At 33.8% G+C, this 14441-nt stretch overlaps 1 protein-coding gene across 1 annotated transcript in view; it reads right to left on the bottom strand.

The window, feature by feature from the left end:
* LOC113499265 overlaps positions 1–14441 on the bottom strand; it is a 102117-nt gene that overhangs the window by 66265 nt on the left and 21411 nt on the right. The gene's annotated exons all lie outside the window — the stretch shown is intronic.

Genomic DNA, 14441 nt, shown 5'->3' with positions numbered 1-14441 from the left:
TTGTATTTTATCAAAATCTGCCTTTATGAATACTTTGAGAAAGTTGAGCGTATAACACTTTAAATAAATAAACTCTTGAATGTGACTATAAATTCATTGGATTGGGTACTATACGTAAGTAACCTAAAATAAAATCTTGGTTTTGGAAGATAATGTAACATTTAATAAAACTATAAAACCGTTTGATAAAACTGTATTTATGATAATTATTCTAGTTAACCTAAGATAACACCAAAGTTTTCTATATTTATACTTTTAGAACTCATTCGTTTTAATTATACGCTATATTTCTTAAACTGCTATTTTATTTTACATCATATTCATAATAGGTTAGTTACGTTAGATTTATTCTACGTTTTTGGAAAGGTTTTGGAAGTCACTTTCTTCTTTAAATTTTTAACTCAAAACAATAATAATATAATACTTATTTTGTTGTGTACCGAAATATTAAAACAGATAACAGTAATATTAAATCCCATACTAAACTCATCTGTAAGAGTAACAGAAGTAACGCCTTACACAAACTTAGAGCAAGTAACCCGTGTGTGTAATATTGCTATGAGTAGTTAGGCAGGCGTTTGAAACTCGTTCCGTTGAAGCTCTACTATGCAATATTCTGGTATATGTGCCTACTTCAAAAAGGCTTTTGACATAAAACATTGTAGCTGAGTATTTCATATTTATGCTCTTGACTGCCTTAACAACGTAAAAGAGCTTGCAAGTCTAAGCCCTTAGTTTAAATAAAATTATATTCCAATCGTTTTCAATCTAAAGAAAACGGCTTAAGGGTTAGAAAGTTGACAAGTTTGTGAATGATTAAATAATAATATTTCAAGTAATAGAATAGGTGGGGGTTAGGGGTTAAAATAGTTATAAAAGTATAAGTAAATATTATTGGAGAACTTTGTATTCGTACTTTTTTAAGTAAAATATTGACTTTTCTGTGCAATATTAAAACTTAGGTCCATACACATTATAACTATTCGCTAAGAGTATTCAATTTCGATATAAGTTATTCATATCAGTAAAACGAACGTTCGTATAAGTGTTATCAAATTAAAGCTGGTCTACAAATCCTTTCGGACAGCTGCGTGGGGCGGTGCAGGCTACATCCCTCCACTCGTTACAGATTTCAAAGCTTCGGATATTACTACATACGGTTATTTGCAGTTTTATTTTCATATTTCAGGGCTATGCCGAAGTTGTTTGTGGCGTTTTTAATTGATTTCCTGCACTCGCAATAGCAGGATTTGGAACTAAGAGCAGGCTGTTGAAATGTTATCTGGTTTGCAGAAAAATGAATCAAATTCAATTTAGCAGTGAAATACAAAAATAATGTAAGCTAGATATAATAAAAAAAAATTTCGTATTTAGAAACTTAAAATTTTGGTTCATCCAACATTGAAATTATTTTTTTATGGATATTGTAATTATTAGGCCTTTTGGGTTTATAGGGTTACGAAAAAAAAAATTATAACAGTCAAATACCTATTTTAAAGCCGCAAGTATAAGCTGTCTAGCTAAGCCGACTCCACTTTATTCTGCATTCTAACTGAATTCTAAATAAAGCAGTGAGAATCTTTACAGCACCATTTGAAATCCAAATTCAAAAATAAATCTTGTTTTTAACTCAGAAGCGACAACCCTAGTTCCTCCCCAATGGAACCCGCAAGTACCTATTACTATCTGGGCGGCCCACGCTTTATATATGCTATATTCTGTATTATACCTACAGAAAAAATAAATAAAACATTTCTACAAGAAACGACGGGCAGAAAAATATTGTGACCTATTAAAAATGTAGTATTTCAATTTTGGTAGTGACAACCCTAGTTGTTCCTCGATCCTCCCATATCGTATGATGGAAGCCGCGGGTATAGCCGTCTGGACGTCCGGCTAAGCCGCAAGCCGCCGCTAAGCCACCGGCTACAGCCGTTATTTTAACTACTCTCATATCTATGTGCTGAAACTATTTCGTTTGATGGATTTCTTCTGTAATTTCCAGTTTTAAGGAGTTTGTTTTATTGGGTACTTTGATGTGTTGTGTTATTGTGAATGGTTTGCCTTAAAATTTTTGAGACAAGGTATAACTCGGTCGGTAAAACTGGACCCCAAACCATGTACCTACATTGTGCATGGTACACTACATGATTTTTTCTAAAACCTCCCCCGAATACAAGGATTAAATTCCTTAGTGCGGGATTTTTTATTAGTAAAAAGCAACGGAAACAAAGCTGAAAAGGTTGCTCTAGAAAAAAAAACAAATTTACTCACACCTACAAACTGATTACCTTCCGATATATTTTCTGTCAAACATTCATATGCCAGCGTCAGATACCAATCAAAAACTCTAAAAACAAAACACTAACCAGCTTCCATATTAATTCCGGACGTGTCAAATTGGAACATATGAATGATATTTTCCGTTTGTCTTTTATTTTTACCAATACAAAATGTTTTTGTTCCGTGACACATCAATGATTGGATCATGTTTGAATATTGGCTCGATCCAGCGTTGACAGGTGACTTTTCTCACGTGACGTATGGTTTTTGAACTGTTGGACTCGTTTTTTTTTATTTTTTTGGGGAATTTATATGCTTGGGACTCTATTGTAACGTAAAGGTACCTAGTATGATCTTCAACTCAATCAAGTTTGATCATTCACACAACTGAAAGGATAGTCAAACAAAAATAATTTTATTTTTCTTATCTAATGGCAGTAGCGCGGTTCTAAAATGTAATTCCCGGTGAGAACACCCGCAAGATAGTATCTACATAATTTTTCAAACTTTAAATCAAAAGCTTGTTGATAAAATCGTATATTTTTATTTACCGAGAACATTCAAAAGATTCCAACGAACACATGACATTCGAAACAAAGATAGTTGACCAAGTCAGTTGATCCAAACTGGCCCTAATTCATCTCTCAATCAATAAACTTGTTAACCACCATTACACAAAAAAAAAAACTTTAAAATGCCACCTAAACCCTCAATCCTCACCATGCAAAAAACACCTAATCTAGCAACAAAGTCCAATTTGAAAAAAATTAAACACCAGAAAAAAAAACATCAATATCCGTCTAGCAATTTCACCCAAAAATGGTCACAAACCCACCGCTATCATCCTACACCGCATAGTACATACGTATAAAAAAGCATCATAACTTCATATAGTGAATGACATTACAAAGCCTTGCAATTCCTCCGTCCGTTTCCAGTGACAGTTAGTAATGGCTGAGCCATACTTACCACAATATATTGCATTCTGGAAAACAAGATGTTATGTGATCATAATTCTATATTACTTTAGTTCCAAGTAGGGACGCTCAGAGGGCGCTCGTCATCTTAAAGTATGTTAAGTCATATGGCAGTTGTGGAAGCGCGGCTAAGCTGCAACTAGACTAGTGGGATCGATCAGTGGTTAAAAGCTACGCAGTAAGTGAGTTGAGGAGGTCAGATAGGCAGTCGCTCCTTGTAAAGCAATCTTACTTAGCACTCCAGACTCGAAGTTGACCCCAACATAGTTGATGATGATGGTGATGATGATGATAATGATGATGAAGAAGAAGCGTGGCAGCACTATATGCCGTGGGTTCGATTCCCACCCAGGACAAATGTTTGTATGATGAGCACGATCGGTTGTTCTCACAGAAATCTAAATAACAAGGTAATAGAAATGGCATACACCGCGGCGATCTATCGAAACGCATGTCGCCGGTGGGCGGGGCTTCAACACATTCACAGCAAATAACTACGCAATCACGCAAACATTAACATCGAGAAGACCAAGCAAACAACACTAGGCCGTACGTCTAATGCAATAAGGTTGACTTTGTCGTTGTATGGATTCACTAACTCACACAGTCATTGCATTTTTTTGCATTAGTTGTAGTGATTACGTAAACTACACTAGGGATTGACTACGGATCCGAAATATAATGAAAGACGAAATTATGAGTGACAATGTTTTTTGTTGTATTCTTCTATGGATTACATTATAATATGTACTTACAAAAAAAAAATTCGCTCATTGTCGGTTGACAAAAAAAAATATTATTAGAAATACTTGGTAGGTAGATTTGGTATATACGGTGATTTTTTTGTCGTCTTACAAAAGCAGCCCAGTTCATGTATCCAATGACTAGTAAACGTTCATAATAAAAAAAGCAGAGGCAATGATTAGTAAAGAATGCAATTGTTGCAGGATGGTGCGATACAAATATGGTTTATAATGAAGGTTATGTTTTGAAATTTAATTTTGCAATAACATCAATATTACTGCAATAATTTACTTACCGATAAAATGTTATCTATTTATTTATGTTATTACACGATGCAGATGAATTTCCAGCCTGAGAAACGCCGCAAAACACCATTTTTAGTGGTTCTTGCTGTGACGACGTTCCGCGAGCGACTGAGCGTAAGTTCGCGCGCTGGTGTCGTCCAAGACACCAGTGTGGCGACAAGGTCACGCGGCGTTGGCACTTCTATTACCTTGTTATTTAGATTTCTATGGTTGTTCTGTATATTGTGTATGTATTTAGAAAAATATAGTATGTTTATCAGTTATCTAATACTCATAATACAAGCTTTGCTTAGTTTGACACTAGATGGCGTTGTATGAAACTTGTGGAATATTGAAAAAAACTCTCTTCCACACCAATATAACTTTAAAACATGGCGGTAGGTCCCCTTGTTTGTAAACATTTGTAACAGTTACCTAATTACGAAACATTACGATGCTTGTGTTTTAGTATGTGATCTTAATTTACATAAGATAGCTATTAAAGCCATAATCTCAGGCCCCATCTAATTGACAATAATTAAGTGATTCCACTCCAAGATAATCGATACCGCACCTAATTAATTGTTAATTGATATTTAATTGAATATTTCGATAATTTAGATGGTAGGTTGTATGAATATTATCATTATAATTTATTAAGGCATTATTGAGATCATTGAAGAGATTGCTGGTTTCAATGTATGTTAAGAAGTTTTTAGACTATGGATAATTATATTTAATCAGTGTTTTAATAGTCTTAGATTTATTACAATTATGATAGCCAATCTTATACTTTGTAAAATTGTTCGTTGCTTTACCCACGATACTATAATATTTTTTAAGTTACTTGTATTAAGGATGCTCTTTCGTAAAAAGCTTGTAAAAAGCGTGCAGATGAAACAGATGAACCAGCTTATCGTCGGCACTTACAGAGAATTTATATCTGCAAAAAATAGTTAGTAATCTACATGATATCCGTAATTTGTTTTAGCCATAATTTTTCTATTGGCATCACATAACAAGTAAAAAAATCCCCAAATCACCTCTAATTCGTAGAGATAAAACCATTTTACTGCTTTATTTTTAATAAAAGAACATTAGAAAAAAATCTACTGCTTGCAATACATAGGAAAATAATTTGGTTTGGTTACTTTTAAAAAATATGTCTACGCCATTCTATAATAACTATTTGAAAATGGGTCCCGTATAAATACTGCATCTATATCAAACCCGCACTTCAGTTCTTAGTAACAGAAAAGAAAACTGACAAAAGAAAAACATTCTTAAATGACGCGGCGGTTTACTCACGCGTATTTATCGGGATTGCCGGCTGTGAAGTAAACCGTTGCATCATTTAACAATGAATCATTCTCACGATACTTACTAAGAGGCGGCAGTAATTTCCTTATAAAATTCATGAGCAAAATCAAGTGATCAATTATCACTTAAATATGTTAATGCACCCGTTACTCATTTGAAATTCAATTCGTAGATGAAAGAGTAACGTTTAAGTGATACAGATGAAAATCTAATTAATGAGAAACGTCAAAACATAAAGAATATAGTCGATAAAAAAAAAATAGTAAAAATATTTATCGGTGAATGATAAACTGCACTAAATATGTACGAAATCAAATTCATGATCTATCAAGTCGTAATCGTATAATGTCAAGAAATAATCCCGGATAAAGCAAATCGTATAAATCGAATAACGGAACCCAATTTCCTCATGCATAAGGTCTTTAATTTAATTACCCGCTTTGTATAATAATCGTAAATATAACTTCGATGCAACATCGAATAGAAAGCTATCGATAAAACGAGATTCAACCTACACGACACAACATAACACAGAAATGGCCCAGCGACATTAAAATTAAAATTTCACTACTTTCCCATAGGAAAATAACGCAATTACGAAATCAAAACTTTTATGCGAACGAGTTCGTGATAATCGAATAATATTTATACGAATTCAATTGTTTTGTCATCGAATAACAAATTGCGTGCGCTTGATTGAATAAAATGATCCGTCATGTTTATTTTTAAAATAGCTTGGATGTTCGAATTTAAATGTTTTATGAATATTTTTGTATAAATTTTTGCAGTGCCAGTTTTGTGCCAATGTAAAAAATACATCATCGTAACCTAAAGTTTGCAAATGTTCGTCAAAATACCAAACATCATTTTTATTATGGTGTAACATAACTTCTGTAGAAAATGCTGTGTCTTAAATACCCTAAAGAATTTCCACTCGCCATTTAAGACAAAACAAACGCTTTGTCACCCGACTAATGGAATCTGTTGACTTGAAAATCGTCTAAAACCCCGACAATATATCACACAGAGTCATATGAAGCAATGTTTACGCCACGGGGAGCAACTAAAGACTAAATGCATTTTTTTTCTCAGCCTTCAGTCAGAAGCCAAAAAGTCTAACAATGTTGCCAGCAATGTCACCAAGGTAAGATTCCCACGTCCGCTGATAGGTCATTGACGTCTCTCGATTGGATCGAGATGGTTTTTGCAATCGATTCCTGCGATCCCCCGGCCTACCTAACGAGCCAGTTTTGTTTTGAACGCCATACGACCATTTGTTTCATAATTTCCAAGATGTCTTTGTAATTTTATGTCGTAGAATTCGATGTTTGTTTGTTGTGTTTAATTACTGAGATCAGAGCAGCTCCTAAGTTCTCCCCTTACAGTTGTGTGAATGAGATAGTGCTCTTTGCAGTTGAGCGGTGTCTCGTTTCCACAAATATAAAGGTTCTACTTCAATACGTAGTAGTTTATCCATTGTTCGAGATGTGTTTTGTTTTGTTGACGCCTTATTGGTACTATTATTTTTAAACGATGACATTTCATAGCGCATAACGGCCATGATGGGTGGACATTGTACCTTATTAACTGTTCAGTATTATACTGCGCTTTATTACTGGTTAAAAGACTCACTAAGGTTCTATACACGTTTTTCAACTCACGTCATTCGACTATACTTTCTAAATTTGATGGTTTTTTAACCCGGACTTTTTTTCTTGATCATTAATAATATTTTGGGACTTTCTTAAACCTTGTCTTGAGTCACACGAACTGATCGAACGTTCGGGCTGTTGAACGTTTCAAAAGCACGAACTATTGTCCAAAATAGCTCATTGATCTTTGATGCCACGAACTATTTTATACATTCTTACCCATATTATCAACTTAATTCAGATTCACCACTAAGACATGCCGTCTCTCTTTAACCTATTTAAGTCCAGATACTTAGGAACATATTAATTCAAACGTGCAATCTATCTCCTCGTCCACCTAGCATTTGCCTAGCAGTCGGAGTAGGCTGCCGGCTAATTCGTAATACACAAATGAAGTTACTACAAGCATATTAAAGGCAGTAATTTCTTCAGATCACGTAGCAATTGTTGTAGATAGTATTGGTATTAACAAACGACTGTGTTCCCCCATTAATCTTTCAATACATGGCAACGTATTGAAGGAACTTCTATTTTCTATCAATAGATGCGGTGCTTGAGTATGTATTGGGGATAGAGCGCTTCGTATTGAATATAGATCGTTACAGCGTTATGCAGATTCCGGTTAAAATTGAAATGTCTTTACTTTACAAATACTTTTTCGAGAAAGAAATAGTTCCTCGAAAATCTTTGTGAAAATTAATTTAATTATGGAAAACTGTAGGTAAAGCAAAGTGTTAAGTCAATCAAGTACAGGGTTGTAGTGTGGCGTAAAATAATTAAATACTTGTGATTATTTAAAGGACAAAAATAACAAAAATAAGTAACTTTTCTCCGATGGGAACGGACTTGATCAGGGTTTTTGATAAACGGTGTATATGAAAAATAAAGATTCAGATCAGCGAATGACCGGTTCTTACAAAAGGTTTAGTGATTTTCTTTTTTTTTACAGAAAATAAAAATCATTGCTTCTGTGGAAGTCACGATGCACCTTAGTAAACATCGTCTCTCTCTCTCACACAACTTCAAGAGCATTAGGTACTTTACAAGTGCTCGTAGACTCTATTCTTAAAATACAGTTTGTCACATTCATACTCAAGCAAGTTTTGCGAGAATCAATCGATCTGTCGCACTGTAGCTCAGCTATACAAGGAATGAATGTTGATGTTACTGGCCGGTATTAGGATTTTCTTTCCACATTTATTTTTCTTTTAAAACAAGTCTAGCATGTCCATGTTCTTCGATATGCATTTAATCAATTAAATACTGCTTTGCGGTCCCTCATTTAGATAAAATGAATTAAAAACTTTTTTCTGTCGAAGCTGTTTTGCATAATTATGTTATCTTTGCTTTTGAACTTGATTGTTTGCTATGTCTTCGGCTGCAGCTATTAAGACTGGTAAGTCTGTAACTGACATTGGTTGTGGGTTTTGGTTTCCTTTCTACAATAAATATGGGCTCTATTTTGATGATATTTTTACCCGAAATTATTCAAGAAGAAGAGGATTTGTATTAATAGTTTCGCTATGTCAAAAGGGAGACTCGAGTATGTCAATATTTCAGTTTAGCGATTGTTTAGATATACGAAATAGAGAAACAAGAAAGTATTTTGTATTGCAGCGGATGTAGAACTAAATGCCTAACTTAAAATACGAATATTAGAACAAATACATTCAAATGACAGTTTATTGTTATAACTATAAGCATTATTACAATAAAACGCATTCTTCTGTTTACGATTTTGAATACAGAATCCGCTGGAATTTAGAACGAATGATTTAAAACTAAAGAGGTTAACATCTTTTATGTGAACCTCGTTGTTTCGAAATTTAAATAAAGTTCGATATTAAGTTTGTCATGGCGACACTGCTATAGACTATATTATATTTTATAGTTCCGGTGTAACAAAAATAGTTAGATTTTTATCGATATTGTATCTTGTAAACTATTGAGACACGAAGTTCATGTTTTATTTAAGTTTTATGAGGGAAGTTAAACCGATGTAACAAGATAACATTATCGATGTCATGCAAAATAGCGTGTAAAAGAATCTGTTAGAAATTAGCAACAGCTCAAAAATATATATAATTGTTTTCAGTTTTTTAGTACACATAGGTACTAGCTGTTGCCCGCGACTTCGTCCGCGTGGTTAGAAGAAATTGCGACTATAACTTAAGATTTAAACTATCCTATCTCTCAAGTTGGATCGAACTGCACATGGTGTGCGAATTTTATTATAATCGGTTAAGTGGTTTAAGAGTCCATTGAGGACAAACATTGTGACACGAGATTTATAAATATTAGATTAGAAGCTAAAGCTTAAAACTACAATTCACCCAAATTTCACACCCTTTATAATGACAGATGAAGTTGAATGTGACTTTAGATTCAGTCCGTATTCATACTCCATTGTCGCATTCCCCTTTGAAACAAGCAGACTAATGTATCATTCTCAATGCAGGGCTAGGTGTCAACAGTCATACATAATGAATGACCTAACGCGGGTTAGGAGCTCATAATGTATTGAAATTGTAATCGATTATTGTTTACGTTTAATGTCGAAATCGAAATCAGGACTCGTGATCGCATTAGTGATAAACTTTTTAACTGACTTTAAAAAAGGAGAATTTCAATTTGTTGGGTTTTTTTTTGTTTATTACCTACATCAGACTAGATGAACCGATTTTGTTGTTGCTTTTATATTTTTAACAGAACAGAGAATCGTGGAAGGATTTGGGGGAGGCCTTTGCCCAGCAGTGGAACGCAGTGGACTCGATAAAAAAAAAAAAAATTAAGAACGCAAATACATAGACCAATTTTACAAATAGTAGCTGTAATTGCTGTAACAATGGTTTAACTCAAAACAGACCCACATTTCGTAGGTTAATTTCTCAACTTAATCTCTTAATCTCATTATTCATGCTGATACAAAGCGAATAACTCATAACACACGATACAACATCTAAAATTGGAAAGTAAAGGTGCTGCCACAGCGCCCACTCGCGCGTAGGCGGCGGACACAATGACAGAACGCTCGTGTTTCTGCTTACAAGGCAACGGTGAATTGGGAGGAGTGGAGTCATAAGCGGTAGCGATTGTAATGCTTAGGTGTAACATGTTGCAAAGAAGTTGGAAAACTCCACTAGAGAAATCCACCAAAATCACCTTGCAAAATTGTCATAATATTCATGAAAATATGCATACTTGAGTTGCGACCCTGCAGCCGCGTTAGCTCATGATTAGGGACTCTGATTGAGTCGGGAAATACCGATAGGCCCGTAAACCGTCGAGTGATTTAATTATCTGCATTTTTTTTTCATTTTTTTTTTTGCCTATGAACAGAGCATTAAAAGTTAAAGAGAGGCATAATTTCATATCAGAAAGATATATTTTTTTGCCGTCGTCTTGCACCTTTATTAAAGCTTAGAATAGAACAAAACCGTGCAAAATTTCACATGATTTACCTAACTATTTTTTTACATAATACCATCAAGTTTCCTTAAAACCAGACCGAATTCAACATTTTATTTTCTATCTATATTTTTACCAGCTCTAATAAAATTAATCCTCTTCTGCTTATCACAACGACATCTTCCGAAAAAAAAACATCATTATTATAACAAATACCACATAATTTATTCAAATTAGTTAACCAATACATTCTTTAGGCAATCGAATGTGGACTAGTTCGGACGCCTAAAATGGAAGTAATTTTGCATTTACTATGGAATTGGAAACTGGTCAGATTTCTTTATAAGAACATCTGTTTCTTTGTTTGATCAAAAGAAGTATGTTAAAAAGACATTAATAATCACATTAATCCTAATTTAGAATATATAATATATATCAGGCTAATTATATCACTAAATTAGTTTTAATTTGTAACCGATCATTTATATAGAATCACTTTCACTGGGTTTTGATATTTTAACCTCCGACGCGAAAAGAAGTTATAAGGTTGATTTGACAGACAGATGTCTGTGGCATTATAACTCCCAAACAGATTAAGCTTAGAAAAATAAGAAGACTACGTCCCTTTTGCAACCCTTACATAATCAAACTCCTGAGTACCACATCCGTAATCCCAGAATTATCTCCTGTACCCGAATCACGAAGTTAATAACGATTATAATGATTTAAGCACAATATTAATGTGTCTAGACATTATTTATGTGACTAATTATCATACTGATGAATGGACCACCTATTAGTCATGGTCTTTTACAAAGAGATTTGTATTTTATTGCTATGCATACCAGGAACAGGTTAAGTTACCTTGGATGCCCAAATTTGCAGTTCGGGAGATCGTATAAGAAGGAGTTCTTGAGAATAAGACCCCAAAATAAGGCATTAGATTGTTTGGAGGTAAATACCGCAGTGCTATAGACAATTGTTGACAAAAAAGTTTCTGTTGAAAGCTGATGCGATAATCGTGACAGTATTGTTCCAATCGGGTCGATTTAATTGGGCTATTTTCTTTTAAAGTGCACGCCAGTTTTTGTAAATATAAGTGATGTTTGTTCAGTGATTTTTTTCTGGAGACCTCAAGAAGACATTCCATATTTACATAAAGTATTTTATACTCGCTGTTTTGTTTTTGAAATAAGATAGAGAAATAAGAAGAAAACAAATTATTAGTACATTATGTTGCCGTATTAAATGTAGTTTTTTTCACATTATAATCATTTTTTTCTAGGAACATTTCTAAACAATCCAATAAAAAAATATTATTATAATGAAATGACATGTAAAAGTATTTTTAATTGCAGAATAAATGATTATTTTTTGACGTTCCCTGTTGTACATTTTAATATTTCCTGACGTTTCTTACTGTATATTACCAATAGACGTCAAGCTATATCAGAATAAGGCGTGGGTCGTCAGCAGATCGTGGCTAGATGGATTAATGATGTGGGAAAGGCTAAGATAAATTGAATGAAGAATTGACCGTTGTGGCAACTTACGATAACGTCTACGTCTAGGTCTAGTGGGCTATGTAGGCGGAGTTTCAGGGCTATCAGGTATTTTAAAAGTTGATTTGGTATTACTTATGTCAATTAACTGAAAGTCTAATTTGAAGGCGAAGGAAACATTAACCATTTACAACTGTGAAGAGCCGGATAAGGACGCCTATATTTTTTTCAATACTTTAAATAAAAATAACTTAAAAACATAGCTAAACTGCGGCACAGCTGCGCAAGTTGATTGTGACGGGTTACGCTACACTTGCCACGGTTGGTCCGTGGATGATGTTTTGTAAGTCACGTTAAATCCGGGCTGTTTTTTCATACATCTTTGTGCTAGATAGTCTGAAAACTAGTCTGGCTAATGGTTATCGTGCTGCCCAGGTAACTGGGTTCAGGATGTCAGATAGGCAGTGGCTCCTTTTAAAACACTGGTACTTAATTGCATGTAGTTAGACTGGAAGCCGATCCCAACAAAGTTGGGTGAAGGCTTGGATGATAATGATTTTTCAAAACAAGTATCAGGCTTCTTAAATCACACAACAGCATTAAAAACAAACTTAAATTGCTAAAATTGTTTAAATATTAATGTTCTTTTATATTCCTAGGTCCGACAACATATATCTTAAATTTTATTGTTGTAACATTTTTTTACACGGCCATAAACTAGAATTGTCGTTGAAATATCTCTATAATATATTCGAATAGAGTTTCCTATTTAGCATACTTACTTTATTATTCGAATGCCACTAAAGGTACCGTACAAGTTTTATAACATTTTTAGTATGATTTTTTATTGGTGTTAGGACAGAAATCCAGCGTGTTACATATACGAACGTAAAATCAAGATTACAAAGCGTGTATCCGTTTGTATTCATTGTTGATGAATAGTTATGAGAAAAGTCGATAAATATGTATCGAGTATCGAGAAATAATCGGTTGACGTTTTTAAATCGATTATAATATTAAACGAGTAAAAGGTTTTCGATTTGTTGTTTACTGTTTTAAATGACAACATTAAATTCAGTATAAAAAATCCGTTAAAATAGGCTAGAGAAAAACAAATCGAAGGTTTGGTGTAATTCAACCGTTCTTTAACAATAAACCATTACTTGGGTACAAGAGCCTAAAAATTTATTTTATTTCGAACATTTTAAGTTGGTAGTTAGAATCAAGAAATCTCTACTAATATTATAAATGCGAAAGTAACTCTGTCTGTTTGTCTGTCTGTTACGCTTTCACGTCTAAACCACTGAACTGATTTTAATGAAATTTGGTACAGAGATAGAGTTGACCTTGAGAAAGAACATAGGATAGTTTTTATCCCGGACTTTTGAAGAGTTCTCTTAGAAACGCGATATAACCGACCTCGACGCAGGCGAAGCCGCGGGCGAAAAGCTAGTATTTTACAAAAAGTACAGAATAATATTTGCTTCACTATAAAAAAATTACTCAGGCTACTTTAAAATTCTGCGACAATTTAAAACCTCTGCATGTTAAGTGAATAATATCATGTTGGGTGGTGCTTCTTAAACGTATCTCTAACTATGCATGCTGCTCATATATTATACATCTCTAGTACACGACTAGTAAATATTATTCATAACACTATTGCACCACATGGTAACAAATTAGGTTCTACATATTTTATAAGTAGCACAAAATCATAAATTAAAATAACGATATTCATTCACAATTGTAATGTCATTGTTGAGATACCATAAACAATTTTACCTACCACCAAACCTCAAAGGAACATTAGAACAGCTGTGGAAGCAAGACAGCGCTATACACTGCGTAGAACGCTATCTCCCTTCCACACTCACGATAATACTTTAAAAGGAGGTCGTATATTCTTTGACTTGATTACCGTATTCGTGATATTGCTAAATGATTTACAAATGTCTAATAAGTTATTATAATTGAATTATGTTGGAGTACTAGAATCTAACGTTATGTGGGGTCTAGAATGCTGTATCTTTGAATGTGGACTGGTTATGTTAAATATTTGATAATAGGAATTAGTTATACGAGTTGAATAAATGGGTTTGAGGTTTCAGCATTCTTCCCGCTTCTATTAGATTGTTTTTTTTTTAAAGCGGACAACATCATGTTCGTTGTTCTGAACCCAAAGTAAGTCTCAATCTATTCAGTAGTCTATAAACAGTCAACGAATTAGATCGACGAATGCTTGTCCTGAGTCTGGGTGTTTTTGTGCAT

This window comes from Trichoplusia ni, chromosome 12 (genome assembly GCF_003590095.1).
Source record: "Trichoplusia ni isolate ovarian cell line Hi5 chromosome 12, tn1, whole genome shotgun sequence".
NCBI classification, from domain to species: domain Eukaryota; kingdom Metazoa; phylum Arthropoda; class Insecta; order Lepidoptera; family Noctuidae; genus Trichoplusia; species Trichoplusia ni.
This window is presented reverse-complemented; position numbering and strand designations above follow the sequence as displayed.